We start from the raw sequence: 20945 nt of genomic DNA, 5'->3' as shown, positions 1-20945 counted from the left end.
TTTCACCTACATCACTACCACTGTTTTCGCCTACATCACTACCACTGTTTTCGCCTACATCACTCATTTTTCGTGGTTGATAGTGGCGACTCCATCACTCAAGGTGCTAAGTGGTTTTACGTGAGCGTATACCTCTCCACGTGCATATTGTCACTTCTCCGCACGTTCCTGCTGGGTCACAGAGTTGAAATGGACTGCTGTACCTAATTACTCAATATCGACATTATTGAAAATCAATCTAAAAGGTTTTTATATCGTTATTGAGGGAAGTAATTACCTCGTTAATTATTGATAATGATTTATCGCCCAGCTCTACTAGTAGGGAGTTTCCAACAGGCCAATGTTCTACATAGTTTATCGTAAGAAACATGACAATGAAATTACCATAATCCATTGCACAGCTTTTTATATATTTTTTTAACCTTTATTTAACTAGGCATGTCAGCTAAGAACACATTGTTATTTACAATGACGGCCTAACCCTAAAGACACTGGGCTAATTGTGCACCACCCTATGGGATTCCCAATCACGGCCGGTTATGATACAGCCTGGAATCAAACCAGGGTCTGTAGTGACACCTCTAGCACTGAGACACAGTGCCTTAGACTGCTGCGCCACTCTGGTCTATGGTTCATTTACACCTGATACGTAAGAGACAGAAGAATGTGCGACCAAGAGGGAGTACATAGAGAGCTGTTGCTTCGCAAGGTATTCAGCAGTCATAAGTATGCCTTATTTACATTGAAGAACTACTAAAAAAGTGATTTAGTCATACAGCAGCTCTATCGAGATCAGATAATTTTTGTATTTAACTAGGCAAGTCAGTTAAGAATAAACTCTTATTTACAGTAACAGCCTACCCCAGACAATGCTGGGCAAATTGTGCACCACACTATGGGATTTCTAAACACAGCTGTGATGCAGCCTGGATTTGAACCAGCTGTGCCACTCAGGAGCTCTGATGACTTGGAGTCGTCTTGACCCTACAGTTATTGTCATATGGTGTAACCCTCGTCTTTACCCTACAGCTATTCAAATCAAATTTATTTATATAGCCCTTCGTACATCAGCTGATATCTCAAAGTGCTGTACAGAAACCCAGCCTAAAACCCCAAACAGCAAGCAATGCAGGTGTAGAAGCACGGTGGCTAGGAAAAACTCCCTAGAAAGGCCAAAACCTAGGAAGAAACCTAGAGAGGAACCAGGCTATGTGGGGTGGCCAGTCCTCTTCTGGCTGTGCCGGGTGGAGATTATAACAGAACATGGCCAAGATGTTCAAATGTTCATAAATGACCAGGATGGTCGTATAATAATAAGGCCAAACAGTTGAAACTGGAGCAGAAGCATGGTCAGATGGACTGGGGACAGCAAGGAGTCATCATGTCAGGTAGTCCTGGGGCATGGTCCTAGGGCTCAGGTCCTCCGAGAGAGAGAAAAAAAGAAAGAATTAGAGAGAGCATATGTGGGGTGGCCAGTCCTCTTCTGGCTGTGCCGGGGGTAGATTATAACAGAACATGGCAAAGATGTTCAAATGTTCATAAATGACCAGCATGTTCGAATAATAAGAAGGCAGAACAGTTGAAACTGGAGCAGCAGCACGGCCAGGTGGACTGGGGACAGCAAGGAGTCATCATGTCAGGTAATCCTGGGGCATGGTCCTAGGGCTCAGGTCCTCCGAGAGAGAGAAAGAACGAGAGAAGGAGAGAATTAGAGAACGCACACTTAGATTCACACAGGACACCGAATAGGACAGGAGAAGTACTCCATATATAACAAACTGACCCTAGCCCCCCGACACATAAACTACTGCAGCATAAATACTGGAGGCTGAGACAGGAGGGGTCAGGAGACACTGTGGACCCATCCGAGGACACCCCCGGACAGGGCCAAACAGGAAGGATATAACCCCACCCACTTTGCCAAAGCACAGCCCCCACACCACTAGAGGGATATCTTCAACCACCAACTTACCATCCTGAGACAGGGCCGAGTATAGCCGACAAAGATCTCCGCCATGGCACAACCCAAGGGGGGGCGCCAACCCAGACAGGATGACCACATCAGTGAATCAACCCACTCAGGTGACGCACCCCTTCCAGGGACGGCATGAGAGAGCCCCACTAAGCCAGTGACTCAGCCCCTGTAATAGGGTTAGAGGCAGAGAATCCCAGTGGAAAGAGGGGAACCGGCCAGGCAGAGACAGCAAGGGCGGTTCGTTGCTCCAGAGCCTTTCCGTTCACCTTCCCACTCCTGGGCCAGACTACACTCAATCATATGACCCACTGAAGAGATGAGTCTTCAGTAAAGACTTAAAGGTTGAGACCGAGTTTGTGTCTCTGACATGGGTAGGCAGAAAGCCCTGCCTCCAGCTGTTTGCTTAGAAATTCTAGGGACAATTAGGAGGCCTGCGTCTTGTGACCGTAGCGTACGTGTAGGTATGTACGGCAGGACCAAATCAGAGAGATAGGTAGGAGCAAGCCCATGTAATGCTTTGTAGGTTAGCAGTAAAACCTTGAAATCAGCCCTTGCTTTGACAGGAAGCCAGTGTAGAGAGGCTCGCACTAGAGTAATATGATCAAATTTTTTGGTTCTAGTCAGGAGTCTAGCAGCCGTATTTAGCACCAACTGAAGTTTATTTAGTGCTTTATCCGGGTAGCCGGAAAGTAGAGCATTGCAGTAGTCTAACCTAGAAGTGACAAAAGCATGGATTAATTTTTCTGCGTCATTTTTGGACAGAAAGTTTCTGATTTTTGCCATTTTTGTAGATGGAAAAAAGCTGTCCTTGAAATGGTCTTGATATGTTCTTCAAAAGAGAGATCAGGGTCCAGAGTAACGCCGAGGTCCTTCACAGTTTTATTTGAGACGACTGTACAACCATTAAGATTAATTGTCAGATTCAACAGAAGATCTCTTTGTTTCTTGGGACCTAGAACAAGCATCTCTGTTTTGTCCGAGTTTAAAAGTAGAATGTTTGCAGCCATCCACTTCCTTATGTCTGAAACACATGCTTCTAGCAAGGGCAATTTTGGGGCTTCACCATGTTTCATTGAAATGTACAGCTGTGTGTCATCCGCATAGCAGTGAAAGTTAACATTATGTTTTCGAATAACATCCCCAAGAGGTAAAATATATAGTGAAAACAATAGTGGTCCTAAAAAGCTATTGTCATATGGTGTAACCCTCATCTTTAGCCTACAGCTATTGTCATATGGTGTAACACTCATCTTTACCCTACAGCTATTGTCATATGGTCTTACCCCAGTCTTCACCCTACAGCAATTGTCATATAGTCTAACCCCCGTCTTCACCCTACAGCTATTGTTATATGGTCTAACCCCCGTCTTCACCCTACAGCTATTGTCATATGGTCTAACCCCCGTCTTCACCCTACAGCTATTGTTATATGGTCTAACCCCCATCTTCACCCTACAGCATGTGTCGGCAACTGGTGGTCCAGGGTCCAGAACCGTTCTGCAAGTGATTTTTTTGGGAGACCCAAAGTTTTTAGTCAAAAATAGACTGTAAAATCCGCAGGAATTCACCTTAAAATGTGTTTAATTTAGGATATATGTTCCCAAGTATTCCCAGAAATAAATAAATAAAAGACATTGTATTTGAAAAGAAACACGATCACATATTACGTGATCATATTACGTAATCATATTACGTGATCATATTATGTGGTCATGTTTCTTTTCAAATACAATATATTTTTGGTCATTTTGCAGTGTACAAATTATTATTATTATTTTCCGCCCCCTGACCATTTGCTCCGACACAAATTGGCCAACGGCTAAATCTAGTTGCCTATCCCTGCCCTATAGCTATTGTCATATGGTGTAACCCACTCTCCCAATAACTCTGTGCAGATATCTGAACCACAGGGGACCTGGGGAGTAAATAGTACCAGACTGGAGGCAATGAAAAATAATGACATTCATTATGTTTATTACATGGGTGTGTTTGCGAAAAGTGTGTGTATGGGATAAATATGTGATGTGTGTATAGGAAATGTGGATGGTTGTAGTGTGTTCCTGGAGTATGTGACCAGAACACAGTGAAGCTGGTTCTCCGCTCTGAGAGATGTTTAAAACCCCCTAAGGTTGATGTCCGCACCCCCGAGGAAGTCTAATTAGCATAATACAAAAATCCCCATAAAAACCTGCCAGTTTAAGCTAGGGATATATATTTCTTTGTTGCATGGGCTGCGTCTCAATTTACCGCATCCATCTATGTAGCACTTCCGTATCTTTGGTGAAAGGTGACAGAGCTATAGTGGTGTTTGTCAGACCATGAGACATCCCGAAAAAACTGTCTTCTCACAAAATTGTCTGTAGTGTCCAAAATTGTCTGTAGTGGTTATTATGAAAATACTCTCACGAACACGATGGTGTTCTCCGTTTTGCTCTACGACCCACACAAGCGTCTTGGGACTTGTCTGAAGTTGGTACAGCCATTCTGCCAACTTCTGTCTGTAGCGTCCGAACAGTTTGGGCTACACACTAATATGACCCCTCTGTGGAAAGGTGAAACTCTCAAACATGTTTTGCTCTAGGGTGCCCACAGGCCTCACAAGACTCATCTGAAGGTCACCTGGTACCAGTTGTAAAAATGAATGGAAGTTTATGGAAACAGTTTAGTGCCAAAAATAAGCGGTTAAATACATGTGAAAAAAATAATCCTGATCTTTCTTATATCGCTCAGAAATTCGTAGGACAGACACTTCAGAACGAACTTCTTTTAGATTTTTTTGGGGGGGACTATCTGTTGTTCCATGTAGTGAATATGTTATCCAATGTGTTTGTATGGGCTAATAGCACTAAGATCAAATAAAATGTTTCATTAAATCATTGTTTTGTGTTTGTTTTTGATACTTCAAGTGGTCTTAAAATTCTACATAAAATATCAAAATGATCCTTGGAATGACCTTCTTAAAACAATTCCATATAGCTTAGTAGAATCCCCTTCCCCCCGGCTGAGACAGGGTTTAGACTGTCTAGTGCCAAAAGAAATGGGTTAAAGACACTGGAAAAAAACAACCTATAATAATGTTTCCTGATCTTCCTTAAATCTGTCAGATATAGGTCATACACTTCAGAACAAACTTCATTTAGATTTTCTAGGGTACTATCTGTTGTTCCATGTAGTGAATCTGTTATTCAATGCATACATTTTGTATGGGCTGATAGCAGTGAGGCCCAAAATATCTTTTTCATGTTTTGTTTTTTTCTACTACAATTTCAATTTTCTACTAAATTCTAAATCAAATATAAAAATGAGCCTTGCTATGAACCCCCCCTCCTCAGAGGAGGAGAGCACAGCAGCACCCTGGATAGACCTCCTATCCCTTGGATTTCACAAGCATATGGTCTGGAGATAGTTCTCCATCCTTCACACGTCCATTTGGAGGGCCCTCAGATGGCTTGCAGCACGTTTCTCAACAATGCTCTCACTGGGTTGGAGATGGAGTGATTTGTCATGGAAAATGTGACTGAGGTGCATATGGAGTTGATCAGGTTGAATTTCAACATTTCTCTCAGAGAGAGATCTGAGTTCTAGGATTACGTTTACTGCTCCAAAATGGTCCCATACTGTTCTTATTTTGATCTGTCTGATAACAATTGCACATTTTTAAGAGAGGTTGGTTCCTAAACATGAGATGTATTGCAGTCAGAAAAGGTTCTTAGGCACAATTAGTCTGTTATTCAGAAATGTTCGAACCCTTTTAGAACAATGCTTACAATGTTTCGCAATATTTGGCAGCTATTGTACATTCAGCCCTCTGCACACTTTAAATATGCATTTCACAACGGTATTCCATTTGAAGTATGCAGGATAGACTTCCGCAGTGACTCGTTCTCTTCTGAAGTCACTTCATTTCACAATGCCTGGCGCTGACAAAAAAACATTCAAATGTGTTGTGTCAGTAAACATTTAGCCAGGCTTGCCCAGGGGAACGTGTACACACACACACACACACACACTAGCCAATTCTTTTAGCTGCTTTCTCACTGATTCAGGGAGTAAAGGGAGTCTTATAAAGACAATATAACAATATAACAGCCACACACACACACACACACAGATAGTCATAGTCCCCGCTGTACATAAAAAAGCCACATTTGGCAAAGCAGAGGAATTTATCAGCTCACTTTATTGTTCACATATGTAAAAACACAAAGTGCTATAGCAATGAAGTATAATTGGCAAAACAAGGCATGACAATGTTAATATGGAATTGAACCTACACTACAGGACACTACAGGACATAAAACCTTTTACAGTTCCTCAAAAGACCCATTACTGCTGACTGGTATTTTCTCTATGTCTCCAGTGTGAGGAAGTTGACTGTTACATGACTATCTACTAAATACAGTCCAAAGACATATTGAACTTGACTCATGACTCTTTCAGGCCACAGACATGATTTCAGTGTCTTGTCTATTGATGATAATAATGTCTCAGCTGAGGGGTGGAGTAGGATTAAAACACCCAGTGGTGTTTGGTTCTACGGGGTTGTTTTCCTTAGTAAATTTCAGAGGCATTGATACAGCTTCTTATACCATTAGTGAACCATGGGCGCTTGACTTTATGAGGTTCTGTGGTTTTGGGGGAAATAACTGCGAGGTCCGATTTACGAAGCAGCTGGGTGCTTTGTTATTCACGGTCAGGTTGCTTAGCAGTTCGCATGCTCACACAGACACACTCCATTCAGCACTGAGTCAGCGTGGCCATCTATTTTCATAAGCTATATACTCTCGCCCTTCTCCTTTACTCCAGTAGAGCCCAGACATAGTCGGCTGTTTGAAGCTGACGTTTTTACCACTGGGACAATACTAAAATTAGTACCATTAAAACAATAACAGTGGGAGATTTACAGGACGTTGTGTAGACGTTTGGGCGTGAGAATATGAGAGGACTATTGAGGGCCCTTGTCAGAGCCCGGGTGAGTTGATAACGTCTCAGTGTGTGTATCTCTTAGGACCATGGATCTCCAGTTGGATAACTCCTTACTGGCAGACTCCCTAGATGCCTATTGAATTGTCCCTATGGGATTAATAAAGTCGTATTGAATTGAAGTTACTCATTACATGGCCAGACTAGAACAGACAAATGGGTCAATATCAGAGCTAATCCAGTTTTTGTATTTATTATAGGGCCCCATTAGCTGCTGCCATGGCTCCCTGGGGTCCAACAACATTAAAAAAAAAAAACATTACAATACATTCACGAAAGATTTCACAACATATTAAGTGTGTGCCCTCAGTCCCTTACTCTACTACCACATGTCCACAACACAAAATCCATGTGTACGTGTGTGTATAGTACGTTTGTTATCGTGTGTTTGTATGCATGTGTCTGTGCCTATGCTTGTGTCGCTTCACAGTCCCCGCTGGTCCATAAGGTTTTTATCTGTTTTTTTAAATCAAATTTTACTGATTGCTGGAGTTAATTGATGTGGAATAGAGTTCCATGTAGTCATGTCTCTATGTAGTACTGTGCACCTCCCATAGTCTGTTCTGGACTTGGGACTGTGAAGAGACCTCTGATGACATGTCTTGTGGGGTAAATCAGTACAAGATATGGAAAAGGGGTATATGATGTGTGTGTCCTTAGTACCTGGGTATAGCATGAGCCTGTGTGGCTATAAGTCAGCCTGGTAAGATGGTGACATGCATCTGTCCTCATCATCTCTGTTCCTGTCAGTAGCATTAGTTATGGTACCACACTGCTAAGCATCAGGACTATATGGCATGTCTCCATAACAATCTATTTAGCTTGGATTGAAGTGGTTACTCTTTGTCTTGTTTACATTTATCACCAAACATTGGTTTGGGTTTGATACACACCCTAGATATTTGCTTATTTGTTTCAATTCCATTTTAATTGAACAAATTCCAAACAAATCCCTTGTGTTACAGTTTTGGATCATTTGCCAGCCCACTGACACGAACATGCAACTGGAAACTATACCCAGAGGTTGAGGGAATGTTAATAATGTCAAAACAGAAAAGCTTGTGGTACACACACACACACACACACACACACACAGCGAGATAGAGGGAATTCCCTGTTGACTCACACACAAACATATAGCGTTAATCTCACTGTAATCCTTGTATCAAGTGAGTTTCACTCAGATTAGGTTATTCCTGTATTAAATAGCAACGGATGACTAAGTCAATTACTCAGTCAGACAGTCATCATCCTCTCAACCTAGGTCTGTGATCTCAGCGTTGTGTGGATGGTAGGATGGAGGCCGTAAAAGGTTGAGTGTGTGTGATGGTGGGTCCAGATTAAATGGGGATGTACTTCCTTTTACTCTCAAACAGCTCAATGGTCATCTGACAAATGATGAGAGGAACCCTTCCAGTAGATAGTGTGTTGGTGTAAACTCCTGAGGGTGTGATGCTGCTATGGTCTTCAGGATGCATTTACAGCAGTTACCCATAAAATCCTGCTCTGTCTCAAACTCTAACTCTTATCTCAGGGGAGGCTTGTAATTTCAAACAGCAACACACTTACATTCCAGGAAACACATTAGCGCTTTGTTCTGGGAGGTAACAAATATCCTTTATATTCAGATCCTTCATTCACTTACTGAGATAAATCACACGGAGGGCAACACAAGTGTCAGGGTGTGATCTGAGTGGAAATTCTATGTTGGATGTCTTGTTTGTCTATTTCTATGTCTGGCCTGATATGGTTCTCAATCAGAGGCAGGTGTTAGTCATTGTCTCTGATTGGGAACCATATTTAGGTAGCCTGGGTTTCACTGTGTGTTGGTGGGTGATTGTTCCTGTCTCTGTGTTTTGCACCAGATAGGGCTGTTTTTGGGTTTCCAGGTTTATTGTTTTGTAGTGTTCGTGTTTATCTTTTTGTTACTAAACATGAATCAAAGAAACCACTCTGCATTTTGGTCCGCTTCTCCTTCAGATGAAGAAAACCGTTACAACAAGTTTAGCAATAAACACCTGTTTCATTTCCTACAACTATTCCAACTGCTATCTCCATGCACAGTGCAGTGATCTTTTTACATAATGATGGTGATGGGATGCTAATGATGATGATAATGATGGTTGTAGTGGTAATAATGATGATATGAATAATGTCGACATATGGCTTGTCCACTATGTATGCGAGTATGACTCAGTCCGCGTTGTGTGGAGAGATAAGAAATTAAATAATAAAAATAATTACTTTTGAATACTTCAAAATGAGACAAATCTGAGACACATTTTTGCCAGTTGAAGTTGGAAGTTTACATACACTTAGGTTGGAGTCATTAAAACTTGTTTTTCAACCACTCCACAAATTTCTTGTTCACAAACTATAGATTTGGCAAGTCGGTTAGGACATCTACTTTGTGCATGACACAAGTAATTTTTCTGAACAATTGTTTACAGACAGATTATTTCACTGTATCACAATTCCAGAGGGTCAGAAATGTATATACACTAAGTTGACTGTGCCTTTAAACAGCTTGGGAAATTACAGAAAATGATGTCATGGCTTTGGAAGCTTCTGATAGGCTAATTGACATAATTTGAGTCAAATGGAGGTGTACCTGGGGATGTATTTCAAGGCCTACCTTCAAACTCAGTGCCTCTTTGCTTGACAACATGGGAAAATCAAAAGAAATCAGCCAAGACCTCAGAAAAACAATTGTAGACCTCCATGGGAGCAATTTCCAAACGCCTGAGAAGGTAAAACGTTCATCTGTACAAACAATAATACGCAAGTATAAACACCATGGGACCATGCAGCCTTCATACCACTCAGGAAGGAGACGCATTCTATCTCCTAGAGATGAACATACTTTGGTGCAAAAAGTGCAAATCAATCCCAGAACAACAGCAAAGGACCTTGTGAAGATGCTGGAGAAAACAGGCACAAAAGTATCTATATCCACAGTAAAACTTTTTATTTTATTTCAAATAAGTTCTTATTTACAACTGCGACCTGGCCAAGATAAAGCAAAGCAGTGCGAGACGAACAACAACACATAATTACACATGGAATAAACAAACATACAGTCAATAACACAATAGAAAAGTTTATATACACTGTGTGGAAATGAGGTAAGAGAAGGGAGGTAAGGCAATAAATAGGCCATAGTGGCAAAATAGGCCATAGTGGCAATTAAACACTGGAGTGATAGATGTGCAGAAGATGAATGTGCAAGTAGATACTGGGGTGCAAATGAGTAAAAAAATAAAAATAAATAACGGTATGGGGATGAGGTAGTTGGATGGGCTAATTACAGATGGGCTATGTACAGGTGCAGTGATCCGAGAGCTGCTCTGACAGCTGGTCTGACAGTTAGAGAGGGAGATATGAGTCTCCATCTTCAGTGATTTTTGAAATTCGTTCCAGTCTTTGGCAGCAGAGAACTGGAAGGAAAGGAGACCAAAGTAGGAATTGGCTTTGGGGGTGACCAGTGAAATATACCTGCTGGAGCGCGTGCTATGGGTGGGTGCTGCTATGGTAACCAGTCAGCTGAGATAAGGCGGGGCTTTACCTAGCAAAGACTTAGATGACCTGGAGCCAACGAGTCCTATATCGACATATTGAGTCCTATATCGACATAACCTGAAAGGCCGCTCAGCGAGGAAGAAGCCACTGCTCCAAACCCGCTTTCAAAAAGCCAGACTATGGTTTGCAACTGCACATGGGGACAATGATCAAACTTTTTGGACAAATATCCTCTGGTCTGAGAACTGTTTGGCCATAATGACCATCGTTAGGTTTGGAGGAAAAAGGGGGAGGCTTGCAAGCCGCAGAACCATCACATCCGTTAAGCACAGGGGTGGCAGCATCATGTTGTGGGGGGTGCTTTGCTGCAGGAGGGACTGGTGCACTTCACAAAATAGATGGCATCATGAGGAAAGAAAATGATGTGGCTATATTGAAGCAACATCTCAAGATGTCCGTCAGGAAGTTAAAGCTGGGTTGCAAATGGATCTCCGAAATGGACAATGACCCCAAGCATACTTCCAAAGATGTGGCAAAATGGCTTAAGGACAACAAAGTCAAGGTATTGGAGTGGCCATCACAAAGCCCTGACCTCCATCCCATAGAAAATATGTGGGCAGAACTGAAAAAGCGTGTGCAAGCAAGGAGGCGTACAAACCTGACTCAGTTACACCAGCTCTGTCAAGAGGAATGGGCCAAAATTCACACAACTTATTGTGGGAAGCTTGTGGCTACCCGAAACGTTTTACCCAAGTTAAACAATTTAAAGGCAATGCTACCAAATACTAATTTTGTGTATGTAAACTTCTGACCCACTGGGAATGTGATGAAAGGAATACAAGCTGAAATAAATCACTTTATTATTATTCTGACATTTCACATAATTAAAATTAAAGTGGTGATCCTAACTGACCTAAAACAGGGAATTTTTACAAGGATTAAATGTCAGGATTTGTGAAAAACTGAGTTTAAATGTATTTGGGTAAGGTGTATGTAAACTTCCGACTTCAACTGTATTCTTCTTAGGACCATTACTGAATGTACACGCTGGATGGAGACTATGGCCAACAGGCATTTCTCTACTGGTGGATACTCTGGTGGGATTCTTTAGACTTGGCAATGTGTCCTTCTGCATGCATAATGTCACTGTAAGAACAAGACTAAATAGAGCCAATCCATCTGATAAGCATATCAAAAAAGTTAGTAGAGTAGTTACTAGGTGTCTTTGTGTTTGTTTGTGTGTGTCTCTCTGTGTCAGTAAGTGCAGTCATGTTTATGTGTGTGTGTGTGTGTGTGTGTGTGTGTAGAGTGACCTGTGTGACCTGTGTGACGTACTGTAGCGATGGCAGGGATTCAGTGAAGGGTTGTGCCAGGACAATGTCAACATCTGAGTCCCAAACCAGTGACTTCCAGACTTCCCAAACCACCACCAACAAGCTACACGCCCAGCCAGAGGACCAGGAATTCAATTCATATGGTCCTGATTTCCCTCCCTCCCCTCTTTCCATACTATGCGGAGGGAGCAGAGAGGTTGTTTGATCCAGAGTTGGGATGTCTCATCTTCAGCCTGGTATTTGCTTGTACAGACAGCTACAGTTCCCCCCCCCTCCCCCCGACGCATGCATACATTGGCTTCATAAGTCCCCTAAACTCTGTTTTCCCTTAATAACTATGGAGACTTTAAGACTGTTTGGAGCCCTCAGTAGCTATGTGTTATATATGCAGAGAGGAAAACTATCATGATGTTTTTAATTGCTGCAAGCAAAACACTCAAAATGAGAGCAGTGTTGTTGCCAAACATGTTCCTCTATAGCCAATGCACAACACAGTGTTTCTTCTCAACATAAAGAAGTTAAACATCTCCCGAGTGGAGATTGAATGGCCACAGGAAAGATTCCATTGTGTGTTTTACCATAACTCATAATGAAACCTTTTTGCTGTAACTCTGAAAGGGAAATCTATATCACCACTGTTGATCTCTATATGTCTGTCAAACCAGGCCAATGTCAGCCAACTGCAATGTTTATTGCTTGAGGTTTGATGCTTGTCTCCTTATCTCATTATCTGGAACACAGAGTCAGTAGTTCAACAGTAGTTTCCTCTCAGCGCAGCCCATGCAGCACGGCCTAGATATTGACTACACCGTGCATCACAGCCAATGGGACTCGTCAATCTCCTGATCACTTCTCTCGGTTCTACTGCGTTTCTAATCTTATCTGTGGAATCTCCTGTCTCAGAGCAGCCTCGCTGGCATTCTCTGAGGATGCCGTCGTGAACCCGGGAGCTGTCATCACGCTGCTTGCGGGCCTTCTGGCGTTCTCAGATTACGCCGCGTGTAATAAGAAGAACATGGTGCCGAAGATGTGTCTGAGGATCGCTAGACTAGCCAACACCAACCGAACAACACATTGTGATGTTTACTGCTCATATTGAGAGGAAAAATTCAACTGAGTGGACTGTCTAATCTGGGTGTGGAGGATGTGAAAGAGGAAAGCTTGGGATGAATGTCAAAAGCTCCTGCATGAGATGTATGATTTTTTAAATAACTTTTTTTATAAAATGTTTATGAGCTGTCACCTTTGGCATAGAATTACACTTTTCAACAACACTGAGAACAGGTTCGTCAGGTTAAGAAAGTTGTGGTTTTGTCAATTGATTTGGACCGTGATCAGGAATGATGAACATTTAAAAACACAAGGGCACTACAACCTACAGGAGTCTTTATCTAGCTGAAGTTAGGGCTCTATTCAAGCGTTTCCTCTGAATGCCGTCTCCTCTAATGTGGGAATATTGCTGAACTTCAGCGATAGACTGAATAGAGGAACCCTTAAACAAGTCAAGGTCCATTGCAATTACCTAGTTAAACTTGAACGTTAGTGCAAAATGTTCATTTCCACCTAAATAGACATACCCAAAAGTAAGCATTTTTCATGAGATGGCCAAAAACAATAACTGGTAATGCTGCATAGTTTTAGAAAGGTCTGGAACTCACCTTTCTGGTCATTTGTAAAAAATAAATTGCTAAGGTGTTCTCACTTTTGGAAACAGAAGTTCAAGTACAAAGAACACTTATAAAATACGAACAATTATATACAGTACCAGTCAAAAGTTTGAACACACTTACTCAAAGGTTCTTTATTTTTACTATTTTCTACACTGTGAAGATATCAAAATGATGAAATAACACATATGGAATCATGTAGCAACCAAAAAAAGTGTTATATATTTTATATTGTAGATTCTTCAAAGTAGCCACCCTTTGCCTTGATTACAGTTTTGCACACTCTTGGTATTCTCTCAACCAGCTTCACCTGGAATGCTTTTCCAACAGTCTTGAAGGAGTTCCCGCATATGCTGAGCACTTGCTGACTGCTTTTCCTTCACTCTGTGGTCCAACTCATCCCAAACCATCTCAATTGGGTTGAGGTCAGGTGATTGCGGAGGCCAGGTCATCTGATGCAGCACTCCATCACTCTTCTTCTTGGTCAAATAGCCCATACACAGCCTTGAGGTGTGTTGGGTCATTGTCCTGATGAAAAACAAATTATAGTCCCACTAAGCCCAAACCAGATGGGATGGCGTATTACTGCAGAATGCTGTGGTAGCCATGCTGGTTAAGTGTGCCTTGATTTCTAAATAAATCACAGACAGTGTCACCAGCAAAGAACCCTACACCATCACACCTCATCCTCCATGCTTCATGGTGGGAACCACACAAGCGGAGATCATCCGTTCACCTACTCTGCGTCTCACAAAGACAAGGCGGTTGGAACCAAAAATCTTAAATTTGGACTCATCAGACCAAATGACAGATTTCCACCGGTCTTGTGTCCATTGCTCGTGTTTCTTGACCCGAGCAAGTCTTTTCTTCTTATTGGTGTCCTTTAGTAGTGGTTTCTTTGCAGCAATTCACCCATGAAGGCCTGATTTATGCAGTCTCCTCTGTTACACTGAACTCTGTGAAGCATTTTTTGGGCTACAATTTCTGAGACTGGTAACAATTTCTGAGGCTAATGAACTTATCCTCTGCAGCAGAGGTAACTCTGGGTCTTCCTTTCCTGTGGTGGTCCTCATGAGAGCCAGTTTCATCATAGAGCTTGATGGTTTTTGCAACTGCACTTGAAGAAATGTTCAAAGTTCTTGAAATATTCCGCATTGACTGACCGTCATGTCTTAAAGTAATGATAGACTGTCATTTCTCTTTGCTTATTTGAGCCGCTCTTGCCATAATATGGACTTGGTCTTTTACCAAATAGGGCTATCTTCTGCATACCAACCTTCCCTTGTCACAACACAACTGACTGACTCAAACACATTAAGAACAAAATCAATTCCACAAATTAACTTTTAACAAGGCACACCTATTAATTGAAATGCATTCCAGGTGACTACCTCATGAAGCTTTTTGAGAGAATGCCAAGAGTGTTCAAAACTGTCATGGCAAAGGGTGGCTACTTTAAAAAAACTCAAATTTAAAATACTCCATGGTTACTACATGATTCCAAATATAAAATATATTTTGCTTTGTTTAACACTTTTTTGGTTTCTACATGATTCCATGTGTTATTTAATAGTTTTGATGTCTTCACTATTATTCTACAATGTAGAAGATAGTAAAAATATAGAAAACCCACAGAATGAGTGGGTGTGTCCAAACTTTTAACTGGTAGTGTATAACCCCCCCCCCCTTTCAACAAACAATGGGGCAATAGGGCTTGAAATGACTGAAATTAAATTAGAAACTACTTACAATAAGATTTTCCTTATACAGTGCCTTGCAGAAGCATCCACCCCCCTTGGAGTTTTTCATTTTTTGTTGCATTACAACCTATCATTTAAATGGATTTTTATTTCATGTAATGGACATACACAAAATAGTACAAATTGGTGAAGTGAAATTAAAAATATAACTTGTTTAAAAAAGAAATTACAAAATGTAAACAACCCAAAAAGTGTTGTGTGTCTATGTATTAACCCCTTTGCTATGAAGCCCCTAAATAAGACCTGATGCAATCAATTACCTTCAGAAGTCACACAATTAGTTAGAGTTAAATAGTCCACCTGTGTGCAATCTAAGTGTCACATGATCTCAGAATATATACACCTGAAAGGCCCCAGAGTCTGCAACACCACTAAGCAAGAGGCATCACCAAGCAAGCAGCATCATGAAGACAAAGGAGCTCTCCAAACAGGTCAGGGACAAAGTTGTAGAGAAGTACAGATCAGGGTTGGGTTATTAAAAAAAAATCAGATACTTTGAACATCCCACAGAGCACCATTAAATCCATTATTAAAAAATGGAAAGAATAAGGCACCACAACAAACCTGTCAAGAGAGGGCCGCCTACCAAAACTCACAGACCAGGCAAGGAGGGCATTAATCAGAGGCAACAAAGACACCAAATAACCCTGAAGGAGCTGCAAAGCTCCACACCGGAGATTGGAGAATCTGTCCATAGCACCACCTTAAGCTTTACACTCCACAAAGCTGGGCTTTACAGAAGAGTGGCCAGAAAAAAGGCATTGCTTAAAGAAATAATTAAGCAAACACGTTTGGTGTTTGCTAAAAGGCATGTGGGAGACTCCCCAAACATATGGAAGAAGGCACTCTGGTTACATGAGACTAAAATTGAGCTTTTTGGCCATCAAGGAAAACGAGATGTCTGGCGCAAACCCAACACCTCTCATCACCCCGAGATCTCCACAGTGAAGCATGGTGGTGGCAGCATCATGCTATGGGTATGTTTTTCATCGGCACAGACTGGGAAACTGGTCAGAATTAAAGGAATGATGGATGGCGCTAAATACAGGGAAATTCTTGAGGGAAACCAGTTTCAGTCTTCCAGAGATTTGAGACTGGGACGGAGGTTCACCTTCCAGCAGGACAATGACCCTAAGCATACTGCTAAAGCAACACTCAAGTGGTTTAAGGGGAAACATTTAAATGTCTTGGAATGGCCTAGTCAAAGCCTAGAACTCAATCCAATTCAGAATCTGTCGTATGACTTTAAGATTGCTGTACACCAGCGGAACCCATCCAACTTGAAGGAGCTGGAGCAGTTTTGCCTTGAAGGATAGGCAAAAATCCCAGTGGCTAGATGTGCCAAGCTTATAGAGACATACCCCAGGAGACTTGCAGCTTCAATTGCTGCAAAAGGTGGCTCTACAAAATATTGAATTTGGGGGGTGAATAGTTATGCACGTTCAAGTTCTGTTTTTTGTCATATTTCTTGTTTGTTTCACAAATAATATTTTGCATCTTCAAAGTGCTCTGTTCTAAAAGAGCGGCAAAATCTGGACCCCTACAAATCAGCTGGTCTAGATCATTTTAGAAAGAGAGGGTCCAGATTATCAGCCACAATTGTTGCAGCCCCTATTACCAGCCTGTTCAACCTCTTTTGTATCGTCTGAGATCCCTAAAGATTGGAAAGCTACCGAGGTCATCCCCCTCTAAAGGGGAGACACTCTAGACCCAAACTGTTACAGACCTATATCTATCCTACCATGCATTTCTAAAGTCTTCGAAAGCCAAGTTAACAAACAGATCACCGACCATTTCGAATTCCACCGTACCTTCTCCACTATGCAATCTGGTTTTCGAGCTGATCATGGGTGCACCTCAGCCACGCTCAACTCCTAAACGATTTCATAACTTCCATCGATAAAAGACAATACTGTGCAGCCGTCTTCATCAACCTGGCCAAGGCTTTCGACTCTGTCAATCACCACATTCTTATTGGCAGACTCAACAGCCTTGGTTTCTCAAATGACTGCCTTGCCTGGTTTACCAACTACTTCTCAGATGTAATTCAGCTTGTCAAATCGGAGGGCCTGTTATCCGGACCTCTAGCAGTCTCTATGGGGGTGCCACAGGGTTCAATTCTCAGACTATTTTCTCTGTATACATCAATGATGTCGCTCTTGCTGCTGGTGATTCTCTAATCCACTTCTACGCAGACGACACCATTCTGTATACTTCTGGCCCTTCTTTGGACACTGTGTTAACAAACCTCCAGACGAGCTTCAATGCCATACAATACTCCTTCTGCGGCCTCCAACTGCTCTTAAATGCAAGTAAAACTAAATGCATGCTCTTCAACCGATCACTGCCCTATATAGGGGACTTAAGATCTATGACTAAACAATGTTTGCATTGGCAAAGCACTACAAACTTGCAGTTGAGACATATCTAAACTACTAAACAGACAGGATATTCTCTGACCATTACACATATTTCCCCTCCATGTGATGTATTGCTGTCCTTCTTACCTTTGTGCTGTTGTCTATGCCCAATAATGCTTGTACCATGTCTTGTGCTGCTACCATGTTATGTTGCTACCATGTTGTTGTCATTTTTTGTCGCTACCATGCTGTGTTGTCATGTGTTGCAGCCATGCTGTTGTTGTCTTAGGTCTCTCTTTATGTAGTGTTGTGTTGCCTCTTGTCATGTGTGTTTTGTCCTATTTATTTATTTATTTTTAATCCAAGCCCCCGTCCCCGCAGGAGGCCTTTGCCTTTTGGTAGGCCGTCATTGTAAATAAGAATTAACTGACTTGCCTAGTTAAATAATGGTTAAATAAACATGAAATGCTCACAATGTGAATACTTAACCATAAAGTAATAACATGTTTCCTTCTGGGGTCATATGAGGCAGGGCTTCCCTTCCCTTCCCTCTTTTTGAGGTCCATCCTCCCTCAAAGGTTTCTCTAATACTCCTGAGACCCATTTGATAAACCAAACCAATGATTCTTGTTAGAACCCATTCTGTAGCTACTGCCTTGAGGGAATCAGAGGAGACCCACCAGTAAGTCCTGGCCCATCTGGGAGACAGTGAGGTGGTGATGGAGGGTTGCTGTCTTGGGCTAAACATTCACGGCGAGGTAGCCATTTAGTGATGTGGTGCTTAAGATGACCTCATTGGCCCGGACGACCTCTCTCCCTTCCTGTGAGGTGAGGTCACCAGAGACCAGACATCCAATCCATTTGTCATCCATTTGCAGAAACCAACTCCTCAAAACCACACGTCTCTCTACACTTGGCTGCACATCTGACTGACTGACTTCGGCAAATTGAGAAATTATGTGTCTATACTCAACAAAAGAAGAAGACACTGTATTATGAAGCCAAGATCAATGATATAAAGAATGATATAAAACAATGGGAATAATTTAAATGAAATTATGGGCAGAAAGACAAATTCAGTGAGCCATCATATTCATGTACAAGAAAATAAATAATGAAAGAAAAGCATTGTAAGTCTGAATTTTGTAAAGTTAGTGTGGGAGAGGTGGGTTTTGTTTAAATTGATCAATTATGACAAACCTGCTGGCATTGACAACCAACTTAGATGGAAAGCTACTGAGAATGGTAGCTGACTATATAGCCACATCTCTCTGTCGTATATTTAATCTGAGCCTAGAAGAATGTGTTTGTCCTCAGGCCTGGATGGAAGCCAAGAATGGTAAAATAGCTTTTACTGGTTCTAACAGCCAACTTATCAGTTTGCTGCCATCTCTTAGCAAACTGTTGGAAAAAATTTAAACAAATTAACAGACTTTCAGCATGCTGACAGAGAAGGGCACTCAACATGTACTGCACTGACACAAATGACTGATGATTGGTTGAAAAAAGTTGATAATAAGAAGATTGTGGGAGCTGCACTGTTAGATTTCAGTGTAGCCTTTGATATTATTGACTATGGCGTTTTGTTGAAAAAATGTACACTACCGGTCAAAGGTTTTAGAACACCTACTCATTCAAGGGTTTTTCTATATTTTTACTATCTTCTACATTGTAGAATAATAGTGAAGACATAAACTATGAAATAACATTGAATCATGTACAGTAGTAAACAAAAAAAAGTGATAAATAAAAATATGTTTTACTTCAAATAGCTACCCTTTGCCTTGATGACAGCTTTGCACACTCTTGGCATTCTCTCAACCAGCTTCATGAGGTAGTCACCTAGAAGGTAAGATCCCGTTAACGGGATCGATATGACAACAGCCAGTGAATATGACAACAGCCAGTGAAAGTGCAGGGCGCCAAATTCCAAACAACACTAATCTCATAATTAAAATTCCTCAAACATACAAGTGATTTACACCATTTTAAAGATAAACTTGTTGTTAATCCCACCACAGTGTCCAATTTCAAAAAGCCTTTACGACAAAAGCACACCATCTGATTATGTTAGGTCAGTACCTAGTCACAGAAAAACACAACCATTTTTCCAGCCAAAGAGAGGGGTCAAAAGCAGAAATAGAGATAAAATGAATTACTAACCTTAGATGATCTTCATCAGATGACACTCATAGGACTTCATGTTACACAATACATTAATGTTTTGTTCAATAAAGTTCATATTTATATCCACAAATCTCAGTTTACATTGGCGCGTTACGTTCAGTAATGTTTTGCTTCCAAAACATCTGGTGATTTTGCAGAGAGCCACATCAATTTACAGAAATACTCATAATAAACATTTATAAAAGATACAAGAGTTATGCATGGAACTTTAGACAAACTTCTCCTTAATGCAACCGCTGTGTCAGATTTCAAAAAAGCTTTACCAAAAAAGCACACCATGATATATTCTGAGTACTTCGCTCAGAGACCAAAACAAGCCATACAGATATTCGCCATGTTGTGGAGTCAACAGAAGTCAGAAAAAGCATTATAAATATTCACTTACCCTTGATGATCTTCACCAGAATGCACTCCCAGGAATCCTAGTTCCACAATAAATGTTTGTTTTGTTCAATAAAGTCCATCATTTATGTCCAAATACCTCCTTTTTGTTTGCACCTTTGTAACAGTTTTCTTGACTTGAAGGAGAGGCGGATCACAGCGCAGCGTGGTTATTTTGATTCATGTTTAATAAAGCACTTCCCATGAACAAACTAACAAAACAAACGTGAGAAAACCTAAACAGCCTATCTCTTTTTTAAAATAAAAAATAATTTATTACCTTCAATACCATTCATTCTTTACAACTCATAATTTTCATACATACTCCAATAATGATATTTTAACTAAACAAAAACCCCAAACAAAACCTCAGGGGAGCATCTTCCCTCCCCATCACCCTACCAACTACCTTTCCCTATCTCCCGTCCCTAATCTATCCCCTTACAAATCTAAATGACACCCAGCCCTAAACCCCCCTTCCACCTCTCCCGAGCAGCATGCTGCCCCCACTTCCTCTCCTCCCTCTTCATCCTCCCCCTCAAATCTCCTTCCACCCTCCTCACTATCCCTTCCACCCCCCAATCTCTCCCTGTCTTCACCATGTTCTGCCTGGCTTCCCACAGCCCCCGTTTAAAGAGTCTCATGAGAAGCCAGAGCAGAAACCTGTCCCTATCCGTCCCTCTCGCTCTCCCTACACCTCTCTCTAACCTGGCCCACGTCAATACAAAATCCCCCCTTACCAAACCTAACAGCACCCGTGCCCTAGCCCATTCTACTCC

Source organism: Oncorhynchus kisutch, linkage group LG26 (assembly GCF_002021735.2).
Source record: "Oncorhynchus kisutch isolate 150728-3 linkage group LG26, Okis_V2, whole genome shotgun sequence".
NCBI classification, from domain to species: Eukaryota; Metazoa; Chordata; class Actinopteri; order Salmoniformes; family Salmonidae; genus Oncorhynchus; species Oncorhynchus kisutch.
Note: the sequence above shows the minus strand (reverse complement) of the source record.